A 23,469-nucleotide genomic window follows, 5' to 3' on the forward strand; every position below is an offset into this window, starting at 1 on the left:
CAGTTGCACACACGTACCATTCACAGGTGTAAATATGTATGGTGTACACACATACCTACATGGATGTGGGAAAATGTAAATACCTTGTTCAGCTGTTGAATTGATGAAAATTATGGAGTGCAACAGTTTTCCTAGCTGACAAAAAGGTTCTCTGTGGAAACTTCTGTCATAAGCTCAGTTCTCAGATCACTTCTATGAAGACTGCACTTTGTAATACAGCAAGCCCTGGGCTAGCATTCCTTAGGTATATGTCACTGCCTAGAAAGAGAGGGGGAAAGCTAGAAAGCGGGGAAGGATGGAAGAAAAGCATTCTATCCTTCTTGTAAAATTTCACAAAGGCTCTGGTAGGTGAAATAAGATTAACATATACAAATGTAGACAATCATTGCACCTATTTGTATAGGCCAAATCAGCTTAGAAAAATGGGTGTGTGGACACCACAGCAAAAGCAGCACAAGCTCTCCTTATTTGATGTTATTGGGCTTTTGTTTTAAGGAATACAAAAGGTACTCTCCACTTGTATAGTGTGCATTCAAACTGAGTTAATTTCAGAAGATTAAAGATATTGGAGGGATTATGATACAAGCAGCTATAACACCCTGATTCACAAAGGAATCCTGAATAGAGCCAAAAGCCTGAAACCTGAGCTGACAACACTAAACTGCAACACTAACAAATAAATTTGAAAGATTAGCAGAGAAGCCAAAAATTGTCCAGCTAAGAAGAAGTTCACACTGACTCAGAAAGGGGAGATCAAATTTTCAACATAGAGCAATGACAAGTCATCATTATATAGCTCACTTTAAAGTTCAGACAAAAGACTAATCTACAACAGGTCTTCTGTAGCTTCCAGGTGTCTCAGTTTCCCACTGAAATAGACACAGACACCTCCCTAAAGATGCTTGCAGTCACTTGGGATAGTCACCAGAAACCAGTACTCATGTCCATGTGATGGGCTTGTGAAGTCACTATTGCAGATACAACCAGTGCTCTACAAATCAGAAAAGTGAAAAATATCACACAACAACAAAAATCCCAAAGATCATTGAGTAAATGCACAGCAAAAGGCTAGCAGACAAACACAGCAGTAGGGATAGCAAAGTTAATTTCAGAATATACAAGACTCATGATGTTCCTATCAACACACTATAATGTGTTCTCTCTACAGATGTGCAAGGTGTGGGAGAATAGGTCTGGATAACCAAGGGCATTTGTGACTGCCTGGAACTATACAAACTTTTTTATCTCCAAGCAGTGTTTTACAAAGCAGAAGAAATTCATAAAAAGACGGTGGTACAGCTGCAGGTGAGCAGCTTTCTCCATTCCAGTCATGGGTATCAGACTCCAACAACTTCTAATAGAGGTAGCTCTGCTTTCTCATATGGGTGAGGTTATTAATTTCCCTGTTTAATTTAGAGACATGCAAGACTGATCCTGCAGACCTCACCAGGACAGCTTGGCTGCTGAGAAGCTAAATAAGAGGTGTCATTGGGAGAAAGGGGACATGGTATTCATCTGGATAAAGGGAATTCATCTGTTTCCTTAACATACATATAAAATCTCACTGAAGCTGATTAAAATCCTCCCACTATCTCAAACAGAAATAGGATTATACATACTGCAAGCTTTACAAGAAATGCAGTGTTGATTTTAATAGAGCCAGTTGAGAATGCATTATACTGAAGACAGAAATATTCCTGGTGCAACTGCTCAAAGCCTTTCAAGAACCAGGGCATATATAACGCATTTTGAATACAAAGAGTATAAAGACATTTTTTCTAAAAGAGTACAAGAGTTGTTTGGGATTCATAAACACATTCACAACTACCCATCCCTTGTCCAAACTCTCATAAAACCAGAATAAGAATAACAGACTGGGTGATATTCTTTTCCTTACAATAAACTTTGTGCATGCTTCTTTTTATTGTAACCACATGTACTCCCTGCAGCTAATAATTTAAGGTTTGAGTACTGGTGGTTCTTGAAGCCAAGGCCAACATTTGTTGTAAAAATGAAATATCCTAAAATGAAAGTACTTAAATTGCTTCTGAGAGACATGTTCATGCACTTTTTTGAATGTCTTCAACTTCTTGTTAATAGGCAACTGTTGAAACCAACATAAATTCTCCTTCCAAAGAGTGGTTTGCAGCCTTCTGAGAAAAGAATACGAAAGTCTTCAGTGTAAAGTACAAGATGTTCTTTATTCAAAAAGGATGCACTCTGGGCTTGATACGTTCCATAAATTTCAGTGACAACACAGAAAAGCAGCAAGACAGTGCAAGGTTCAACCTTAAAAATAAACTAGTCTAGTTTTAGAATTTGTCTTTTGAAGAATATGTTATTCTGGCTTAGTCCCCTCAGTTTTTTAGCAGAAAGACACTTCCAAATGGATCAAAAACATTCAATTTTCCACCTGCACCGATTTGGGTTATCTTGTATTAAAGCACAAAAACAAATACATAGATCACCTTCAGTCTGAAAACAACCCCAGGGAATCCAGTAGAAAGAAGAACTGTTTTGAGTGCACCAAACATAACAGCATATGGTTTATATTCCTTTCATTCTTAATGCATCCAGTTTAGTCTTTCATTAACTAAAACCATCTTTGTCAACAAAGCTGAAATATAACCAATTCATTTTTAAAACCTTTCTCAGAAAAGAAAATGTTCTTTCAAAATTTAATTACAAGCACGTACTTGACGTGAGCTAGCACACTAATTTAAACATGATATACCAAAATTAAACCAGAACAGATCTTCACTATTCTATGTTAGCTGCATGTTTGTAAGACATTTTGGACCCCATCCAAGATAGCACTAAAGCATGTGTTTTCTCTTTGCTTGTATGGTACTTGACACAACCTTTCACAGTCTAACTTTGTTTCTCCTTTTCACTCCTCTGTCTTTTCCTGATGGCTCCATCTGCTCTTCCAGGAAGAGTAACTCTGATGTACTGTCTGTCAAGAAAGTCTCCTCAGTGCGCTTGGTCCTTCACACCTGTTGACTTCTTGGTGCTTTGTTTTGGGATTACTGGGATTAACATCTGTTGTAGGAGTAGAATCTGCACCTCTTTTCAAATCTGGCAGAGATTAGCCATAGGTCATTTCTCGGCTCTCATCATGCAGATAGGACAAGACTTCAAAATGTGCTTAATGTGAAACACAAGAGAAAAATTCTAATTGAGGCATGACTGCAGATCTCCATGTTCCTGTGTCCTAAAGGTGGTCTGATGTGTCACCCCACGCATTCAAGCATTTTCATGAAGAGCAGTTTCCAAAACTGAGATCCATATATATAGTGGTCCAGGGAAGCAACTACACTTAAATTAGGATGTGAAGCAAATGGGCCAGGTATTGGTCCCATTTCAGGAAATATGAAGATCTGGTTTTGAAGGGTTAGTTATCTGGCAAAAAGAAAAAGGATTTCTAAGTTTAAAAAATTGAGAATCTTGTCACCATTGTGTCTGTGTTTCTACCCACATTTTACTATGTACAGGCAGTGTTCAAAGGCAGCAATCGGTTTCTTAATAGCTTCAAAAGTCATTACCTTTAAATAGACGCATTACCTTCTGCTCTCTCAGCCAGTAGGTAGTTTCATTTCCCCCACCTTCCATGGAAACCCTGCAGCACCACCAGATCTGTGTTCAGTGACTGCAGTCAGGAAGAAGGGCAGCCCTGGTCCATGCTCCAGGGCAGGACAGGTTACATTTCACCTTCAGGCTGTACCATGGGCACTTCTGCTGTGTCAAGTTGTTCCTGAGGTTGCCAGGAAGTGATGGTTTCAGCAACTCTGTTAGAGGAGCTGCTGCTGCTGAATTGTTTTCTTCCAGGCATTTCTTGGAAGTGGCAGCTCCTAATCCTTCAAAAGTAAATGGCACTTTGGCTGCAGTGGAGAACAGAGGAAATTAGCCAAAGAGGACATGGAGGACATGTTTATGAGAGAGAAGCCTCTAGAAATTGAATATTGCCAAATTAGCACTAAGGTTCCCTTGTGCAGCCAGAAGGATTTCAGCAGCTTCAGACCTGCATCACAGTTGTACTCCAAAATTACCTTTCTTGCTTTACCAGGACACCAGCAAAGACACGGAAGCAGGCAGGTTTCATGTGGACAGCCCCATGCTGGCAGAGCCCCTCTGGGGCACACTGTCTCAGCCCCCCTGTGGACATGCCCCCTTCCAGGCTAACATACCCCTCCATGGCTGGTTGGCATGTGGTGTCCTGTTCCCCAAGATCCCTGGGATCTACAAGTCTGGTGTAATCTCCCAGCAAGCAGCCAAATACCAGAGTTTCATCCCTGCACACAGGGGACTTCAAACATCCCAGCTGGGTTCCAAAAGGTAGGCAAAACCTGAACACGACGGCACTGAAAGGGTTTGTTGAACACACTCACTTTCTTCCTCCCCAGGTCTCTCCTGAGCCCCGGACCTGAGGAACAAGGGAACAGTCCTGGAGCAAACAGCCCACTGGCAGCAGCTCTGGAGATAATCTGGCAGTGGCTGGAATAATACTTAGGGTGAGATGCACAAAGGAAACCAAGCGGTAAGTTTTTGATTTAGGCTCATGGACAGCGTAGGCACCTGATTCAACTCACAGCAGACACCATGCCAAGATTTGCTGAGGTCAGTCACCAGAAAATGGGTTACAATTTGTGCTTTCAAAGGGAGTTTTAGGTTTGGAATTTTTAGGTATTTTGATGTTCAGGAGGTTCAAGGGACCTCAAAGGGACAGTCCTTACCTATAATTCCTCCAAAAACCCTTTACCCAGATTCATGCTGTGATAAATGCCCTTTCAAATCCTGCAAGATTTAGGAAGCACTTGAACATGACCTTACAGACCCGTATCAGATTGCTTTTACTCCTGATGCCACGAGCAAATTCACCACTGCCAGTCCCTTACCAAAGGGATGCTCCATAGTCCTCATGATGGTCAGTTTTTCTCTGTGCTGTGATACTTGATGCTGCCAGTCCCCAAGCTGACCTGGCATTTCTGACCCTGTCTGCCCTCTGCTTAAACAGCATAGCCAGCATATGTGGCATTTTCTCTAGAACAGTTACTCCAGGTTTCAAACATTTTCATGGGACAGCAAAGACCTAGCCTTCAAAACTGAGGGGGAAAAACTAAACAATAAGGTTTTAAGAGGAGAATACAGACTAAAAAGACTGAGAAATTGCTTGAAAAAATAACTTCATGATGCTTGAGCAAGCCTACAGGTACTTCTGTAACACTCCTTCCCACTCTGGAGTGCTGGATACTGTGCCTGACCCAGTGTTGCCTGGAGAGCCTGCTGTGGTAAACCCCTGCTGTGGACATCCCTGGGCTGCAGGAGTGGGGCTGCTAAATGCACCCAGTGCACCAAAAGTGCAGTTTCCTGCTTAGCTGTCTTGGCTCATTCAGACCTCCACATGCAAAGACTTTCTGCTCCTTTCCATTTGGCTGGAAGCATTTATAGAATGATCAGGCCATCAACCAAAGCAGGCTGCCTCTGCAGGCAGGCTGCCTGCCCTAAACATTCCCTAAGTTTGTGAAAAATACAAATGCATCTTACCAATGACCACAACAATGCCTTTCCCCAGCTGCATGCAAGGGTGTGCAAAGCAGTTACTGGAGAACACAGCAAGGCCCTTTTCAAAGGTGCAGAGACCAGCTGGTGCTCTGAATTAGATGGAAACAAGGTGACAAAAAGGGATCTACACCGGAACAAAAGCAAGGGCAGCTGAGAAAAAAGTCAGAGATTATGTTAACGAACTGATTTTGGGGCCTGTTGTGGAATATGGTCTCCTTCTTTGTGTGTCAGCACAAATAGTTCAAATGGTGGACACCAGCCTGGTCCCTTTCTTGAAGTAGTCTGGGGCCAAAAAGCAGAATTATGGAGTTTTCAAAACCTCTTATACAATAACTTGAAAGCAAGATGGACACAACTATGGCTGGTTTGTCTGCGGCCCATGATGCCAATCATTATTTTACATGGGAGCTCTCAGCAAGGATCTTTGAGAGGAGAAAATTTGCTTAATTTTTTTTTCCATACTGTAAATTGGCTGGCACCTATTTACTGGCCACCATACCTCTGGTAGTACCAGCCTAAACCCGTTTGGACAGGTTGTTAAAAAACCAACCTTCGAACTAGGAAAGGCATTTGCTTTCAACACTGCCACAGATCTCCTTCCCTGCTGTCTGTCATCCTGCAGAGAAGTTCAGCTGTGCCCTGCATTTAATCTGACACAGCATGCAACACCACTGGGTACTGAGGCTCTGGCAGCAGGATAATATAAAGGTGACAGCTGTAAATCATGCGTGCTGCTCAGGACTAAAGTCCTTCTTGTGCCTGCTGAACCGTGCCAGAGTCAGCACATGTACTGTAACAACAACCCAGGGCTCTTGACAAAGAGAGACTTAACGCTGCCTACTTGTTGTTCCTATCCTGATGCTGCTATGTTGTTCACACACCAAACTGTGAGACAGCCATCACCAGTAAAGCCCTCTGGCACCAAGGAGGAGGGAGAGGCGGGAAAGCCTGTCCAGTGTCCGGGTTTCAGCTAGGATAGAGTTAATTTTCTTCCCAGTAGCTGGTACAGTGCTGTGTTCTGGAGTCACTATGAGGATAACATTGATAACACGCTGGTGTTTTAGCTGTTGCTCAGTAGTGCATAGCCCCCATCAAGAACTTTTTAGTTTCCCATGCTCTGCCAAAATGCACAAGAAGCTGGGGGTGGGCACAGCTAGGACAGCTGATTCACATTGGCCAAAGGATATTCCATACTATTGAATGGCGTGCCCAGTGAATAAATTGTGTAGAGTTGGCTGGGAGGAGCTGATGATGGTCAGGGGCGGGCTGGGCACTGGTCAGTGGGTGGTGAGCCAGCTGCCCTGCCTGTATGGTCGATTTAATGAGGGCTCACACCTGGCACAAGTCTGGCTGGCTGTCCTGCACACAGCAGCCACTGCCTTGGTTTGAACCTGCCCCCATCCAAGCAGGCCAGGCACGATGGGGCCACATCTCCCCCAGCCTTCAAGGAGTCACCAGGAGGTGTTGCAGACTCAAGGTGCCCTGCCAACACATCAGTCACAGGCACAGGGCACTTCCCACCCTGCACTAAACAACACGGCCCAAGCACGGCTCCACGCCCCGGCCCTCCGTAACGTGGAAGAGCCAGCCTAGTTTGGCTCTCTCCAAGCAATGCCCAGGCATATTTTGAGCCAGCATAAGATGCTGCTGACCTTTTCCCATGGGCTGCCTGAATCAGTGCAGGCAGCCAAGGGGAGCACCTATGGCAGCAGGGATCAGGGCTGGCAGTGAGCTGGGTTAGCAGCAAAACAGAGTTTTCTCATGCTGAAAAACCCCAAACCCCATGGACACAGCTGGAGCAGGCAGGAATGAGGGAGCACTGAAAGAAGGATGGGCTCTGCAGCCACCTGTGCTGGTCTGGGCACTGCCCATCGAGGTGGCAGGGTCTGTGGTCTCCCAGATTTAAAGCAACAAGTTGTCATCGGCTAAAAAGTCAGATCAGATTTCCAGTGACTATCATGGGTCAGGCACATGTTTTCTGTCTGACCAACTAATCACTGCCATTGTTATTATTATGATTAATGATTTACTGCAAAATACAATTCCATTTTTATAGCAATCCCCTTACCCACGCATAACAGAATAGCAAAAATGCAGCTTTCCAGGTATTTTGCAAGGTCTCAGCCACTACATAAAACAAGTCCAAAAATTCCCTGCCATCAAACCTCATATTTTAAATTTTATAGTCTGTGAATATAAAATGTATCAGTGGAAAGCTATTATATTAACTGAGAGATCAGCATATTTTACCTAGTTTTGTTTTTTTCTCCTAGACAAAGTAGAATTTTCTCTTAATGGCAATAGGCAGCAACATTTTCTTAACCTGTATGATTTTGTGACTGTTGAGTGAGAAGGTGGGGTAACAAGTTAAGGATTCCCTCCATATAGCATGCATAAAATCATCATCCCTTTATCTTTCAGAGTTTGAAAGAAAACTGTGCTGACAATGCGTGGAACAGAAGAAAGAAAAGAAAAGAAAAGAAAAGAAAAGAAAAGAAAAGAAAAGAAAAGAAAAGAAAAGAAAAGAAAAGAAAAGAAAAGAAAAGAAAAGAAAAGAAAAGAAAAGAAAAGAAAAGAAAAGAAAAGAAAAGAAAAGAAAAGAAAAGAAAAGAAAAGAAAAGAAAAGAAAAGAAAAGAAAAGAAAAGATTAACTTTCGGAATATCCTTAATAAAAGAAAACTCACAGTGAGGGAGAAGGTGGTAGAAAAGGTCAAGAGAAAAGTTGGGCTGACATCACTAATTGCACAGTTTTCTAGGTGTCTGAAAAACAGCAGAAGTGGAACAGAAGTTTCTGGAGAAATAGCTTAAATTTAAATTTCTGTCCTTCATCTGCACTCCCATAAATCTTGCAATTGTCTGAATCTGGTGCATTTAACTCAGGACAGTCTCAAGAGTGATAGTTCTTTAATTATACTGCTGAGCACATGCGGTATATTTTTCATAAATACCAGTCAGAGGCTCGATACCTTGAGCTTTAAAATCCCATCCCAGAAAGGCAGGGGATCAGCAAGCAGTGCTGGTAAAGGCTGCATGGACAGTCCGACCCTGCCATCTCCTGGTGCAAAACCCAAATACATCAGCCCTGGCCTGTGTGAACAGGAAAACTGCCAACAAGTGCCTGCATTTTCGTTTCTGGCTATTCCTGTCGCAGTTGCTCCCGGTAGCCCCAAAATCGGGGATGCTGGGCACTGTGCCCCAGCCCTGCAAAGCCTCAAGAGTAAGTGTTGTGATTGTGAGCTTCTCATACCAAGCTTTTGAGGAGGATCCAGATGATACAAACCCACGTCACATTTGGAAACAAGAAAAGCAACACCTCCATAAATACAGCAAGAGGGGAAATCTGGCTTATTGTTGTCTAAAGAAAAGGTGCCTATCAGTTGCCAATCAGCCACTGAAAAATATTCATGAAGAGCAAAATAATTCACCATCTGCCAAACCTTGTCAGCAACATGCAGCTCAGAGAAAATGCCTGCAGTGATCTGGTAGCAGGGAAGGAGGCTTAATTTTCCAATTTACTGATTCATGTGTGAGTTCTTAAAATTCACTAATCAGCTGATGGGGTGCAGATGTTTGACTTCTCTTTCAAACAGATCTGGCTGCACATATTTCCCAGTCAACATATGCTGTTTAGACTTCCTCTCCACCATGAATAAGAGAGTGTAAAGAAGGCTTTGGTAGGACTGTATTAGGATTCAATCCTAGTCTCAATTTAATGTCAAAGTGCCTGTTCACTTTTACTAATGCCAGGATTTCATACTCCATAGGATCAGAGCCTTATATCTATTAACTATCACAGCATGAACTGTGATATGCAACTGTGCTATAGTGAACATGTGAAGATTTGCAAAGTCAATTACTTGAGGAAATCCAATGAATAATTCTGAATCACAAATAGACTGGAAGAACTCCAGATCTATTTGTTGTCTCACCACGAACAGAAATAAAAGAATAACTTAATGGCTATTTCAGCTTTCAATCAGATTTTCAGCTGGGGCATCTAAGTTCATCTAAGCCACCTAAGTGTTCATTAGTTACTGTTGAAAATACCCATAAACCTACTGCTGAGACTTTTTGATTGTTTAACAAAATCCCTTTTCAGCCATGACTAGAGCTTCCCTTGCCAGGAGCTGAGCTGCAGAGGGGAAATGGACCTGTCACTCTCGTGTGCTCATCCTCAGTTACCAGCGCTGACTGACAAGCCTAGTGAGAAAGCATCCCAACACCATCCCCAGGGTGCAGAGATCTCAATTACCTTTTCATGGGGAAATAAATCTCTGTCTGTCAGGTCAGCTCTGAGGGCAAGACCCTGAGTTTGTTTCTTCCCCTCTTGCTGACTCTCTGCAGCTCTCCCCTGCCTTTGCAGAGCAGCATTGGTGCTGCCAGTGTGCCAGTGCAAGTGACCCCTCCATGTGCCCAGCACGGAAGAGAGGCGTTACACTACAACAGCAGCACGTCCTGACAGGAGATGTTCCCTTCTAGCACCTGCAGCAAGTCTCTCTGCATGAGAGAACCCAGATACTGTCAGGATGAGCCATGACACCGCCCCTCATTGGAAAGCAAACGTCTTTTCCCTGTCTCATTACCCAGCCTATCTCCTCCAGATTTCTGATAACCTGGCAGACATTCACATATAGGGTGTGGGCAACTCAATGGAGCACCCCATCTTTGGAAAAATAAAACAAATAGTGACAGGAAAATCATGCTAACATGGAGAGAAGTTGTGGGGTTTGCCATGTCTCTTTGAGACAGCCCCAGCAAAGGAGCTTCCACACACATCTACAAAGCCCAGGACCATCTTCTTCTACCAGCCACTATAGGGGAGCAAAACCATCTGCTGTGACACCCTCTGACCTGCAGCAGAGCTAATTACAGGCCAAACTATGATGTCCTTACCACTCTCATTAGGAAGAAGGCTATTAGTTTAGCTTGAAATAGGACTGAGGAGAAATGTAAGGTCTAATTCTGTTGTTCTCACTCATGCTGAAAAGCCAGCTGTTCCCCAGGAAAAATTGCAAACACGCTGCCAGCAGGAGCAGCACCCCACCAGAGACAGATCAGAACATCCATCCCTTGGCAGGAGGCCTTCAGGGTAAAACTGATAAACTGGTTTTCTCATAAATTCTGAATTCTCTTGCCAGATTTGCCTCACAAAGGGGCTTATACAAGACAGGTTAGAGCGAGTGCTCAGCCTGCATGGTGCAGAGAGTGCACAAAAAGCTGCTTCTCTTGAGAGCAGCCTGCCAACCCCACTGAACTGGCCAACTTTTTGGAGAAAAAAAGGAAGGCTACGATTCACTGCCAGCCTCTACAATACTCTCAGCCTCTTCCAGCCATCGGGGGAAGGTTTTCAAAGCTATTTAACTTGCTGAAAGCTGTAAGAGATGACCATCAAGACTTCCAAAATCTCCTAAAGCAGGCAATGGAAGTTAAGAACCAAATCTGCTTACAATCTCATACAAATTCTACACCTTGTAACATTTACACACCTTTGAAGACCTTTGAAGCACAGGAGCTGAAATTCTGGCTATCATGTATATGTATTATTTTTATATTTTAACTATATTTTTATATTATAATTTATGTAGCTACACAACTCTCATTAGGCATGTTTGGCAAAGAGGGAACAATTCACTCTTTCACCGACTGCTCATCACCCCAGGAGGGGTGGGAGTGACTTTGCCCTAAAAATTAGAGTAGAAATTGCTTCCTGATGATTATAGTTGTTGTGCTGTGTGCAAATACACAGCATTGCTTAGACCACAGATAGATGGAAGAAAATGTTTGTTTTAAAATGGAAATAAGGTGTGAACATTTTTTATCAATTTACTCTCTTTTTAATGTGCTCTTTAGTGTTTGAAATCAGACTTCTTGGTACAAACAAAATAGATGATTCCCACAAATGACAGCAATAGTGGTGACCCTTCCTGAGGATGTAAGATCTCAGTCAAGGGTCACTGAGATCATAGGACAACACAGAAAGTGCTTTTGATCCACACTCCAGTTTTAATTTACCCCATCTGTAGAGGTCCAAACACCAAAATGTTTCAGGCTGTTAAGGGCACCAGGATCCCCAGCTGGACAGATGTCCTACTGTAATGGGAGCCCTCTTATGAGAAAAAATGCCACAGCAACAAGCTGGAGATTGAATTCTAAGAAGCAGCAGCTTGGACTGTGGGTTTGTTTTCATTTACAACACTAAAATGCTACAGCAGTTTTTGGTTTCAGGACCCTGTCAGGCTAAGAACAGAAAGCAGCTGCCCCTTTTGTTGTTATATACCTTGGTGCACACACTTTACTCTGTTGGGCACCTGAATGCCAATATCTACAGTTAGTTTAAAATTTGTGGTATTCCTGTAATGCATAAGCTTCAGCTCTCCTCACAGCAAAGTCTTTCCAGGAGGAAGTGACTTTCCATACTCAGTGAAGACAAGTGGTACAGGGTATTTATGCTCTGAAGCAGCAAAAGTATGTGTCACTTACAGTAACACTGCTGGGAAAGACAACAGGATATCATAGCCCTAATTTACATCCTAATAGCTAAAGCTCAAAGCATTTTACAAACGTGGGAAATTGTTGTCAAAAAAGGAATTAATTCATCAAGAAAAGATTTCAAAACAAAGAGCAGGTGTGTATAAGAAGTATTTCCTACTATCTTTCCTACTATAAATCATGATGCCTTCTGAATATTTATGGGATTTCAAGTGATTTGAATGTTTATAATTGTATTTCAGTTTTTGAGGTGCAAAGATTATTTTTATTGTAAGATTATTTAGTATTATTATTATTTGCACACAGATGTGTTGGGGAAGAAAGCAAAGTGTTTGAATTACTTAGAGACTTAATTTGATTCGAAATACAAGCTCCTTGATGCTATGTTTTGAATGCGTGATTTAAAATGTTGGTTAAACACCACCAGTTATAGAATAAGCAAGTGATATACCTAGCTCTGCAAAAACATGCAATCTCAGTGTACTAAGGGCTTTTAAACACATCTGAGTGAAAAAAAAATTTAAAAAGAAAATAAAAAGTATTTCTCAAAAACAGAAAAAAAGAGCACCATATTATTTAGTGTTATTAAACAAGATTCTAGCAAATACTGATCTACCCACTGCAAGATGGGAAGTGGTACTCAATAGCACGTGCTGTTGCATTTATTATTAGGCAAGTGTCCTATAATCTTATCCCCTGTAGTTGTGAATGGGCTTTTCAAACCACCATTTTGCTTTTTCTTGCAAACCCATTTTATTACAGAACATATCTAAACTGCTTTCTTGCTTGATAAACTTAAAAGCGATCTTTAATACTACACATATAATACTTGTTTACTTTCAAGGGTTTTTTTCAATTCAAGTGAATTTAAGCTTTTTTTTTTTTTTTTTTTTTTTTTACCACAGACAGTAAGCTGCAAATCACTTGTTTGTGTAGTTTTACTACAGACTTAGCACCTCAAGATTACTAAACGGAGCATTTCTGTGGTGTAAAATGCCAAGATCCTTTCAACAGCACTTTGGCAAATAAGGAAGGCCACTCAGTGGCTATTATTACCACCTCACCTTTCTAATATCTTGCTAAAAGCTACTTAGCTGTTTCAAAGAATACATATTGCCCTCGTGGTGATAAAGACACACACAAACATAGAGCCCTAAGAAAACTGCAGCAGCTGAGAAGCTATTGACGGGTGCTAAGTACATAACATTTGAAGCACAGACCAAGGTCAGTGGGGCTTTTACAAGAGCTGTCTGTGCAGTCTCACAGATGGACCTTTATATCAGCACCGAGGCTGCGATCAGACAAAGTGGCCAATTTGCCTAGGGGTAAGAGTTTAAACGTGCCTTGATGTGTTTAAAAAAACTCCCTGAGCTCCAGCATCACTAGAGGCAGTGACAAGCAACAATAAAGGTCTCATTAAGACTCAGCGGAACCAAATACAAATTCCCCTTGTTGCTGCTCTGCCGGACTTCAAACAGTCACTCAGTTGCTTGAGGAGAGCCCTGGGAAGAGGTGGGAACCAGGGCCAGCAAGGGTCACAGCTGGACCTGTGTTTCACTACAAGAAAATAAAGCCCTCCTTATGCGTAGAGAGCATCTGCATTTGCACTCAGCACAGGCCTGGTAAAGGGCTCTAGGATAAATAGGTCTTTGAGCCAAAAAGATGTCCTAGTGCAGCAGAGTGTAATAGTACCTGATACTTAATCTCACAGAGGTTCCTTGGTTTACAAGCCATTAACTACAGGATATTTCTTCAGCTATCAGATTTCTGCTTGTGTTTTGGACAAGCTCTCATGCACAAGGCCTCTATGTCCAGGCCCTGGCAAGCTCCCTTATTTTATGACACAAGGTCAGACTTGGCTGCTTTTCCTAAGTGTTCAGACAGCTAGTTTAATACCCTGAAGGGTCAATTAAATATATATTCAGCAATATCATTAGCTTAAAGAAAGAAAGAAAAAAAAAACAAACAAACAAAAAACAAACAGAAAAAAGAAAGAACGCTGAAGAGCCATTAGAATATAAATGCCTGAAAATGTGTGTGTGTATATATATATACATATATATATATAACTGCTGGAATTAAAGGCTGCTGGATGTCTTCCAGAAAGCTTTTGCAGAAAGGAAAATATAGATTGATCTCCTGCTAGCATGAAATTCTCCTGGATATTTTGAGCTGGTTTAGGCTGTTTATTGCATTTTTCCTCCTTGTCTGAGCAAATGTTACAGTGAAAACAAGGATGTTGTCAAGAACTCTCAGGTGCAACTCAGCCAGACATAACTCAGGACATAACTCAGCCAGAGAAAGAGCCATCAGTTGCATGCACTCTCTTCTTTCCCCTGTGTCATTCTGAAGAACCAACTCTAGCCAAACCTTTGGTACTGCAAAATAGTGTCTTTTCTATAAGCGCCAGCTGCCTCTCTATTTTCCACCCTTTTTATTTCTGTAGGACTTGTAGTAGGTTTCAAATAAATAAGCATGTCTTTCCAAAGCACTTGAAATGGTACTGACAACTTCCGTCTCAGCTGCTATGTTGACTTGTGGGAAATGTACAGTGGCTGAAAGTCACTGATTTTCCCTGCTATCATTTCTGTGCTGATTCAGCCATAGAGAAAACCTTTATTCCATGTCTATGAGGTCATCCAGATACCAAAGTGAAACCCTCATCACTTAATAGAAGCAAATGAAAAGTCATGAGGAATACACGCTGGTTTACACTTGAGAGACTCACCTATGCCAGTATCTGGATTGGAACTGGCAATGCTGGGGTTGGAAAAGTTGTCCAGCCTGTTATCTGTGTTCTCAGCTGCTGAGATAACCTGTTTATGTGTGTGTCATCTGTAGTTCTCTTTGTAATGAAGTCCTTCTGAGTTAGTTATTATTCAGTTTCCTGAATAATAAATTTGATAATTCACAAGGATGATCTAGTCAAGACATTGCTATTTTAAGACAATTTCATCCTCCACTTATCACGCTTAGAAAATTATCGCGCTCCTGATGACTTTTTTTTATATTTTTACTCAGTGGTGTTCTCAGCTTGTAACACATGTGAAAGGAAGAGAAGAAAAACTGGGGAAAAAATGTGGTGGCCTATTCTGATAGGGACAGACTGTTTGCTTGTCCGCGGTAAAAAATAACAGCTGTGCTCTTCTCTGTGATCCACAAAGGATCCCATAGGATCATGAAAAGTGGCTACAACAGGTCGAGAGAAATTTAATCTTGCTGGCACTGTGCACTCCCTGCTATGACCCATGGTCTTTCATCTGTTCCCTCCCCATGTGACTCCCTCCCTCCCCATTTCTGAGATCTACTGTTCCAGTCACCAAGAATATTTCAGCTTCCAGTCACCGTGTTGCTGAGGGAGAAGGTCATGAATTCATAACTATCAAAACAACCCTTGCTCCAACTAGTCTTGTTCAATTCTGTTATCTCCAGTGTATTGATTCAGAGCAGCCTTTTGGAAAAAAAAGGTCATGACAGGTATGAATTCTTTTATTAGATTCTCTGAACTCAGATGACATCCTGCCTGCTGAACCAGTTCAATCCCCGAAAGTGCCAAAAGGCAGATCAGAGACCTCCGCAGACTGGTGAACTGGAACACCTCTTCTCTATTCTCTTGGTGCTTCCAGCCCACCACAGGCAACCCACATGGTGGAATTGCTTTACTGTCTTCTTTCCATCTGTGATGCAGTATAAAATAAACACAAGATCAAATGCTGTAGCCTCCATTCAGCCTGTGCAGATTCTTTTGAGTTCCACGAGATTTGCAGGAATATTTGTCTCCAGTTCTGAGCATTACAGTAACAACTTAGCAACTTCTCGGCTCTGCCTGCACCTGAAGGCATTTCTAACTACACGAGTAGTATTATAGGTTGGCTGTGTGGGAGTTATATTCTTTCCATCTTTACGTCTTTCTAAGGACTTTTTTCTGCTGCCCTTCTGCAAAATAAGTCTGGGAAAGACTTGACTGGACAGAAAACTTACTTTCTACTCAGTGTGTCCTTTGAGCAGGGATAACTACACATGGAGTCAGCCAGCTTCCCTCAGCAAAGGCTCAGCAGACACTTTTATCCCTGCTTGACATGGAAACATTTTCCAAGGAAATGCTTGAGGAATTGACTCAGAGCCAAAGTTAATAGGAAGCACTGAGTTTCATCCTGAGCAAAGCAGGAAGGCCTGTGAAGGCAGGATGATTTAAGGTCCCTTTTCCCACAGGAGCCTTGGTACATCAGCCCCACTGCATACAAAAATCATGCCATACCATGTGTGTGGGCCTAGGCCAGGTGACCTGAAGGAGCCTGGATGATGTGGATGACCTGACAGCAACTTCAAGCCGTGACTCAGATTAGCAGCCTGAGCTTTATAGGCTTTGAGTGGTCAGCTCAGCCAAGCAGTTACAGTTTTTCAGTCTTCAGTGTAGCCAGCTGACATTACAAAATTTGCATTAAAGGAACTACAATGTGTTTGCCTAAATCAGTCATATGATAGAGCAGCTTATTACCAAATACGCAGTATTTAAACTGTAGGGCTTTTTTCTTGTTTTAATAAAATTGCTACATGAATACATGGATCAGTGTGTCACACTGGATTAAATCAAAATCAGCCATTTGCTAAGGGCTTTCTACCTCCATTTTATTTTCACTCTCAATACAAACATTGCTTCTTCTATTTCCCCCCACTCCACTAAAGTCCACCCACCTTATACCTTCATCCTTTTAATTGCTCTGCATCTATTTCTTCCCTTTTTACCTAAGCCATAATTTTTCCCTTCTTTGGTCTGTTATTCATGGTCATTCCAGGCCTAGCAATATCACTGTGAAGTGTCAAAGGTTTAGAAATAATTGCTCCAAAGGTCTACATGACTCTCAACCACAGAAATCTCAGTTGAGCAACATGAGTCCTTATATATGAACATCAGTAAAACGTGCACATTTCATCACCACTTGCCTTTTTTGACCTTTGAAACTGGCCAGAACACACTCATGTTCAAGCACACAAAACCCCACATAATAATTACTTATTCCCTGCTAATAAAATGCTTGGTATGCATCACCCACATCTTTGTGAAACTATATCAAGGCTTGGACTTTTACTTATCTACACATTTGGGATTTATTTTAGCAATTAGACCTGTAATCAAAATATTTCTAATAGTCAAGCTCTGAGATGTGAGTCAAGTCTCAGGATTGGAAAATGCAGTGGCTGGAAATTCTCCTGAGAGTGGCTTTTATGGATTTAAAATACTGATGTGGTGAGAGTCTGATGCTGATCTGAAAAGCAGATACCACTTGTCCCCTCCTCTTGATGTGTGTGTGAGTGTGGGCATACATACATGTACATATACTTTTTATACACATGGGTATGGTTATTGCATTCAAATAATTTTCAGGAGCTCTGATTACAATTTCTAATAACATTAACAATGATACAGAAAATGGTTTTGTATGAGCAGTTGCAGGAAAAGGGACCAGCAGATGTCAATATTTCTGTGAAGAATTCAAAATTTGAACTCCATGTAGCACTTGGACTTTCATTTTTATTTGGCTTCAGTAAGAGTGGTCTATGGCAAGTATATTATAGTACACATAAAAGTGACATTGAAGAGATATTAGTCACTAAAACCTACAGCCAGAAAAATGTAAAGTCTGGCTCAGATCCCAAGAGACTTGCAGAAAGCCAAACATCTGCAAATCTAGTTTAAAATCTGACTTATTATAAGCAGGGTTATGATCTAAACAGACCGCATATTAAATACCTCACTTTTTGAAGGTTTTATCCAGAAACTCATGAAAGATTTTGGGTTTGAATTCTCAGCCTAGTTGAGGATAGATGTCAAGACGTCGTCCTGCAGGAAGCATTGCAGCACACATGCCTGCAGGTGGCAATCACACCAGGAGATCCAGCTTGAGCTTCCTAGAAAGGGCCAGTGATGAGAGAAATCAATGCTCAATACTAGTAATCTGCTCTCACTTTTTCATTTCAAAGGAAAAAAAAAAAAAGGAGACAACATGACAATTTAGAGCAATTTGAAGCATATAAATCAATGACCCTAAATTATAAAGCTGTCCGCATTATCCAGTGTGGCAAAATCTGAACAATTCAGAGCAAGTCCTGAGGACAGGTGAGGCTTAAATGGTGTAATTTTCACACCAGTTGGGAGAGGGTGTGTATGTCTTTTGTTCAACAGCTATCTAGCACTGTTGAAATCATTTGACAAAAACCATTCAGTGGTGGTCAGTAAGTTCAGTAGAGGCAAATAAATCAAAACTAACAACTCTGGGCAAATAAATTCCCTAGCTCACTGGTTTGCTCAGGCTTTGAAATATTGCTTTCTCTGGGGCATTCACCCTAACCACTGATTTTCCAGACTTCTCTGACCACATGGGCAAAGGAGAGCCATTACATGGTCACGGTTGCCTGCTGCTGCAGGAGATCAGACCTGTAACAACACAAGGCCTGTCACAGTGACAAGCAAGGCTGGAATGAATGTGTCTGAGCAGGGAATGTGGTAGTGCCCTGAAGCACTTTCCCAGGTGGACTGACATCTACACCTATAAATAATGAAACAGGGCAATTATTCAAAGCAAAATTTAAAAAAAAAATCCAGCACTTTAACATAATTCATGAAGCCCTCTGGACCATTATAATTATGAAATTACTAACTTATGGGTGATAAACTTATTCTGTTTTAGTAGGATCTCATTGGACCTGAATGGCAGAAGAACAACTTTGTTCAGAACTAGGCTTAACAGGAAACTGCCACAGCTGAAACTCAGCAACCAAAAGGCAGATCTTGGAGAAATTTGTCAGAAATCCCATCTGCTCTTAACCTACAAACCAAATTCACATGGTATTTATGTGATCTCTAGCAGAGAAATCAAAATACATTTCCTCCTAAGAGGTGTGCTAGTGAAAGTAAAACAGCATTTCAAGGGGAAAAATGTAATTGCTGGTGCCATGCCATGGTTTAGCCCCAGAGAGCAGCCAAATACCACACAGCTGCTAGGTCACTCTCCACGCCATCCCCTGGTGTGGATGAGAATAAAAAAAATTAAAAAAAATAAAATAAAATAAAATAAAATAAAATAAAATAAAATAAAATAAAATAAAATAAAATAAAATAAAATAAAATAAAATAAAATAAAATAAAATAATAAAAAACCCTCATGCATTGAGATAAGAATAATAATGTTTAATAATTGAAACAAAATTTAATGTAACAGTAATAATAAAATGTTTGCTATCCTGTCCATTCTCCCCCCCCACCAGCTTCTTGTGCACCTGCTGGCTGGCAGACCACGGCAAACTGAGCATCCTTCACTTGGGGTAAGCACCTCTGAGAACAGCGGCAAACACGGGAGCGTTGCCAGCGCCATTCCCTCCCCGGCTCCAAGGCCCAGGGAGGAGGATGAGCTCGGCAGGCCCGGGCCTGCCGCCGCTGCCGGCAGGGGCCGCTGCGGCCCCGCCCGCCCGGCGCCGCTCCGGCCTTCCCGGGCGGCCGGAGCACAGCCACAGGCCTTCCCCTGGTTGTTTTCCCCAGCAAAGACGCGGGGTAAAAGGCCCAAAGTTCTGGGTGAATCGTTTAGACGGACAAGGCGCTTTTCCCCTGCTTGTGGCAAAGGCGGGAAAGCAGGTCAGCACTGGCTCCAAAAGCAGCATCCCCCTCAGGAACAGGGTGCTGCTGTGTGTGTGTGACCTGCTGGATGCTGGCCACCGCTAGCAAAAGGGTTCCAGGTGGTGAAACCTGAGTGGCTCAGTGACTCCCTACTGACATTTTATCCTTGAAGCCTGTGAACTAATGTGCAGAAACAAGCATTGTGCTGCTGCATCCAAATTCCTCCTCCTCCAGCCTCTGGAGGAGTTTCTCCAGGTCTTATTTTCTGCATGCTACTTAAAAGTTTCCTGACTCACCGTGGCAGGATTTTCCTGATATGTAACTCTTCCTGAGGACATGTCTTTCAGTGAACTCCCACTGCAGAAAGATGCACCTCAAAGCCCAGGGATGGGCTATTAAACCCGCTTCATGTTTTGGTGTTTCATCATCCTGCTGCCCTCCTTCTGCAGGGCCTCCTCCTTCTGCTGTGGCTGTCCATGTTAGTTATCCATCTGCCTTGCTTGTGGCTCTTCACCAGCTGATTCTGGACTGTTTCCAAGTTTCTGGTTAGCAGACACCACTGGGTTACTGATCCTGTTGTCACCTTTGTTCCCATCTCCCATGACCTGTGCTTTACCTGTTTTTGTTGTTGCCTCACTGGACTGTTAGCCAGGGGAATTCTCACATCCTCATGGATGTGCAGACTCCATTCCTTGTCTTCTTTGCTCCCACTGACCCATTTGCCTCCTGACCAAATACTAATAGCCTCTTGGTTTCTGTGTCCTGTGGGATATGTTTCCCTGAAGGCTGCAGCAGACAATTGAGAGAAAGCACGTGCAAGCATTGTTTTCCACAGGCCATTTCTGTCAACTCACCTCCCTTCTGCCTCCTGGTTCCCCTAGTTTGATCCCTTTTATTTGTTCTGCACTCCATGGATGTGCTCCTTGCAGTCCTTCCCCAAGATATCCTGGTTTTGTCCTGCAGTAGGCTGCCTTGCAAAGACCTCAGGATCACAGTGCATATGCACTCAAAGCAAAGGTTCTCTGGAGCTCTCAGAGTCCTGGAGCTCCAGGTGAGTGCAGGCTACCTGTCATACATCCATGAAGGTGTCATCCACTATTCCAGTTAGTGCCACTGACATGTGGGGTTTAACCTTTCACATGCACCCCCATCCCTTGTCCTGAATAGCTGCACCTGGATCAGTGACTGAACTCTAAGTTTACACCCGAAAGTAATTTTCTGCTTGTTCATGAATCCATAGCTTCAAACTTTTCTAAGTTTTCATGCCCTGCATGAAGCTTTCCTTCATGTAGATTATCCCCTTCCATAATTTTCGCTTTTTATTTCCAATTAAGCCAAACTTTTTTTTTATTATATTCTGGAAACACATTGTAGCTAGAGAAAATGAGAAAGATTTCATTTCACAACTGGATGGAAATTTGATGTCTTCTATTGCACATTTGCAGTGTAAGGCCCTGTATTGGTTGAATGGAAATCTCGGCTAACAAAGCTGAGGTCACAATTTAATTAGTCAAATTCAGGAAGAGTTTGACTCACTAATTCCAACTTTCAGCTCAACAATTCAAAATTCCCTTGGGCCATACCCTTAGGAAACTAGCACCCGTTATTTAATTGGTTTACTAAGATGGTGCCACTCAAGATCCAGCCTGTCAGCAGACTGGATCTGTGGAAGGCTCACATGCCTCAGCACATTTCTTCATGGCAGTGTTGCAATTTTGCTAGATTCATACAGCTCTTAAGACATGCTTTTTAAAGCCAGATTACCCTTTTATGCCTAAAAATAATTACAGGTGGGGTTTATAATTGCTAGGACAAGTTGCAACTCTTGCACAACAGAGTACCCAACTGCCTCTGCACGTCTAGCGCCAGGAAATATCCCAGCACACTACAAGAGCATTGTTAGCAACTCAAGTGCTCAGAAGTTAGGAAAGGTGGGATCAAAAGTAGTCCACACACATATAGATCAATTCAACACGGACATTTTGGTTATACTCAATCACATAAAAATGTAACACCAGATTTGGTCCTGCTTTGAGCAGGGCTCGGACCAGGTGACCTTTGAGAGCCTCTCCAAGCCAAAGTATGTTATGATATATAAAGGTTTTTCTTATAATTTTTGCTTGACCAGTGTAGCTTGCTGTGTGGAACAATTCACTGGGGCCCTGAGTGTCTTTGTTCTGTGGCTCCTTTCCAACCAGTTTAGTTCTGCAAAGTGCTTCAATTTCCTTTTAATTCACTACCTGGCAATTTTATTGGGTGCCTCTTAGTCCCTATTGTAATTATTAGGTACATAATTGTTCTCTTTTCCGTGCCTCTCATGGTGCTTTATGTTTTAGTTGTATTTCCTTCTCCATCACCTGTTTTAATAGCTCATGAAGAGCTGAATACGTCAGTAGTTTTACTGAGTTAGTGTGGCCAACACTCACGTGGATTCCCATTCCACATGAAGTTAAACTGTGGTTCACATTTCAAGCTCATGCTGGGTGCAATACAGTTTTTCCTCTCCATATTCCTCATCCCTGCCCTGGGTCTCTGAGGGTGCTGTTCCTCAGCACCTCTGCCTGATCCAAATCTGCCCTGATGTAATCCCTGGCTCTGTCACTGCCTTTCTTTTGCTGTTCCCCCACCATGAGGCCACACCGTCTGTTGCCATCTGCTCAGGGATCTTAACCAACTACAGACTATTTGCTTTATTTGTGGGGTTATTTTTTATCCTGCTGGGGTTTCTGAGCTCAGCCACTGAGGGGCAGAGAGGCTGAGCTGGGAGGGCAGGGATGCACGGAGGTGGATGGGCAGGACCACGGCGGTGCTCACAGACCCACTCTGGGAGTCCCTCGTGCCACCAGGAAGGTCTGCCTCGCTGAGAGTGTCTGAAACTGCTCCTGACTTTAATACTTGACCCCAGCTCTGCTTTCAAAACCATCAGCTCGGCCACAAGCACTGCTCAGACACTCACAGAACAGCTGTCCCAAACCACTAATTCAAAGCCTAACATCTAAATTACTAATTCCAGGTTAACTTTAACAAGCCAAGCCAGGCTGCAGCAATTACATACATAATAAACAGAGAGAAATTAAATATCTTTTCTCTATGAGATATTTCTATTACTGACAGTGGTGTTTCCAGCTACCATAAAAAGTAGTTTGGACCTAATTTATACAGAGAAGGAACCTAACTACATCAAGATTGTGTGACTTTTTATTTACCAAAGAAATATTAAATTACACTTCAATGTAACTTTGACCAAAGCAGAAGTTGTCTCTTATATGTTTACATATATTACTGTGTATAGCAGGGAAAGTGAGAGATAAACAATGTGGAAAGATAAGAATCTGCCAGATGCCCATCCCACAAAGCAAGACATATCCAGTCCAAAAAGATGCTCTTATAAACTACTCATTTTTGCCCCATTTCTAGTCAGGGCAGGGATTGTGATGAGGCAGGGCTCAGAGTAAGGTTTTATGCCTTCCTTCACAGACCATCATTCTCCCTGTCAGAAAGCTTCTAACACGATGAAACAAAGTCAGGAAAACTGGGGGGGAAATGCATTTTCTTCCCTTTTTAAAATTATTTACACTATCACAAGTGACTATCAGGCATGAGTGTGATGCCTTAGGAGCACACACTTGAAAATGGAAATGAGGAATGCCACAGTGCATAAAGGTGAGAGACATGTGGCCAAGCACAGGGCAGAGAGAGAGAGAGAGTGAGAGACAGGTAAGCACCCAGCTGGAAAAACAGGCACTCACTGTATATTTTACTAGCTCAATTTAAGTAAAACAGCATCAGCTCAGATGTCAGCTTGC

The sequence above is a fragment of the Prinia subflava genome, chromosome 2, assembly GCF_021018805.1.
Source record: "Prinia subflava isolate CZ2003 ecotype Zambia chromosome 2, Cam_Psub_1.2, whole genome shotgun sequence".
Taxonomy (NCBI): Eukaryota; Metazoa; Chordata; class Aves; order Passeriformes; family Cisticolidae; genus Prinia; species Prinia subflava.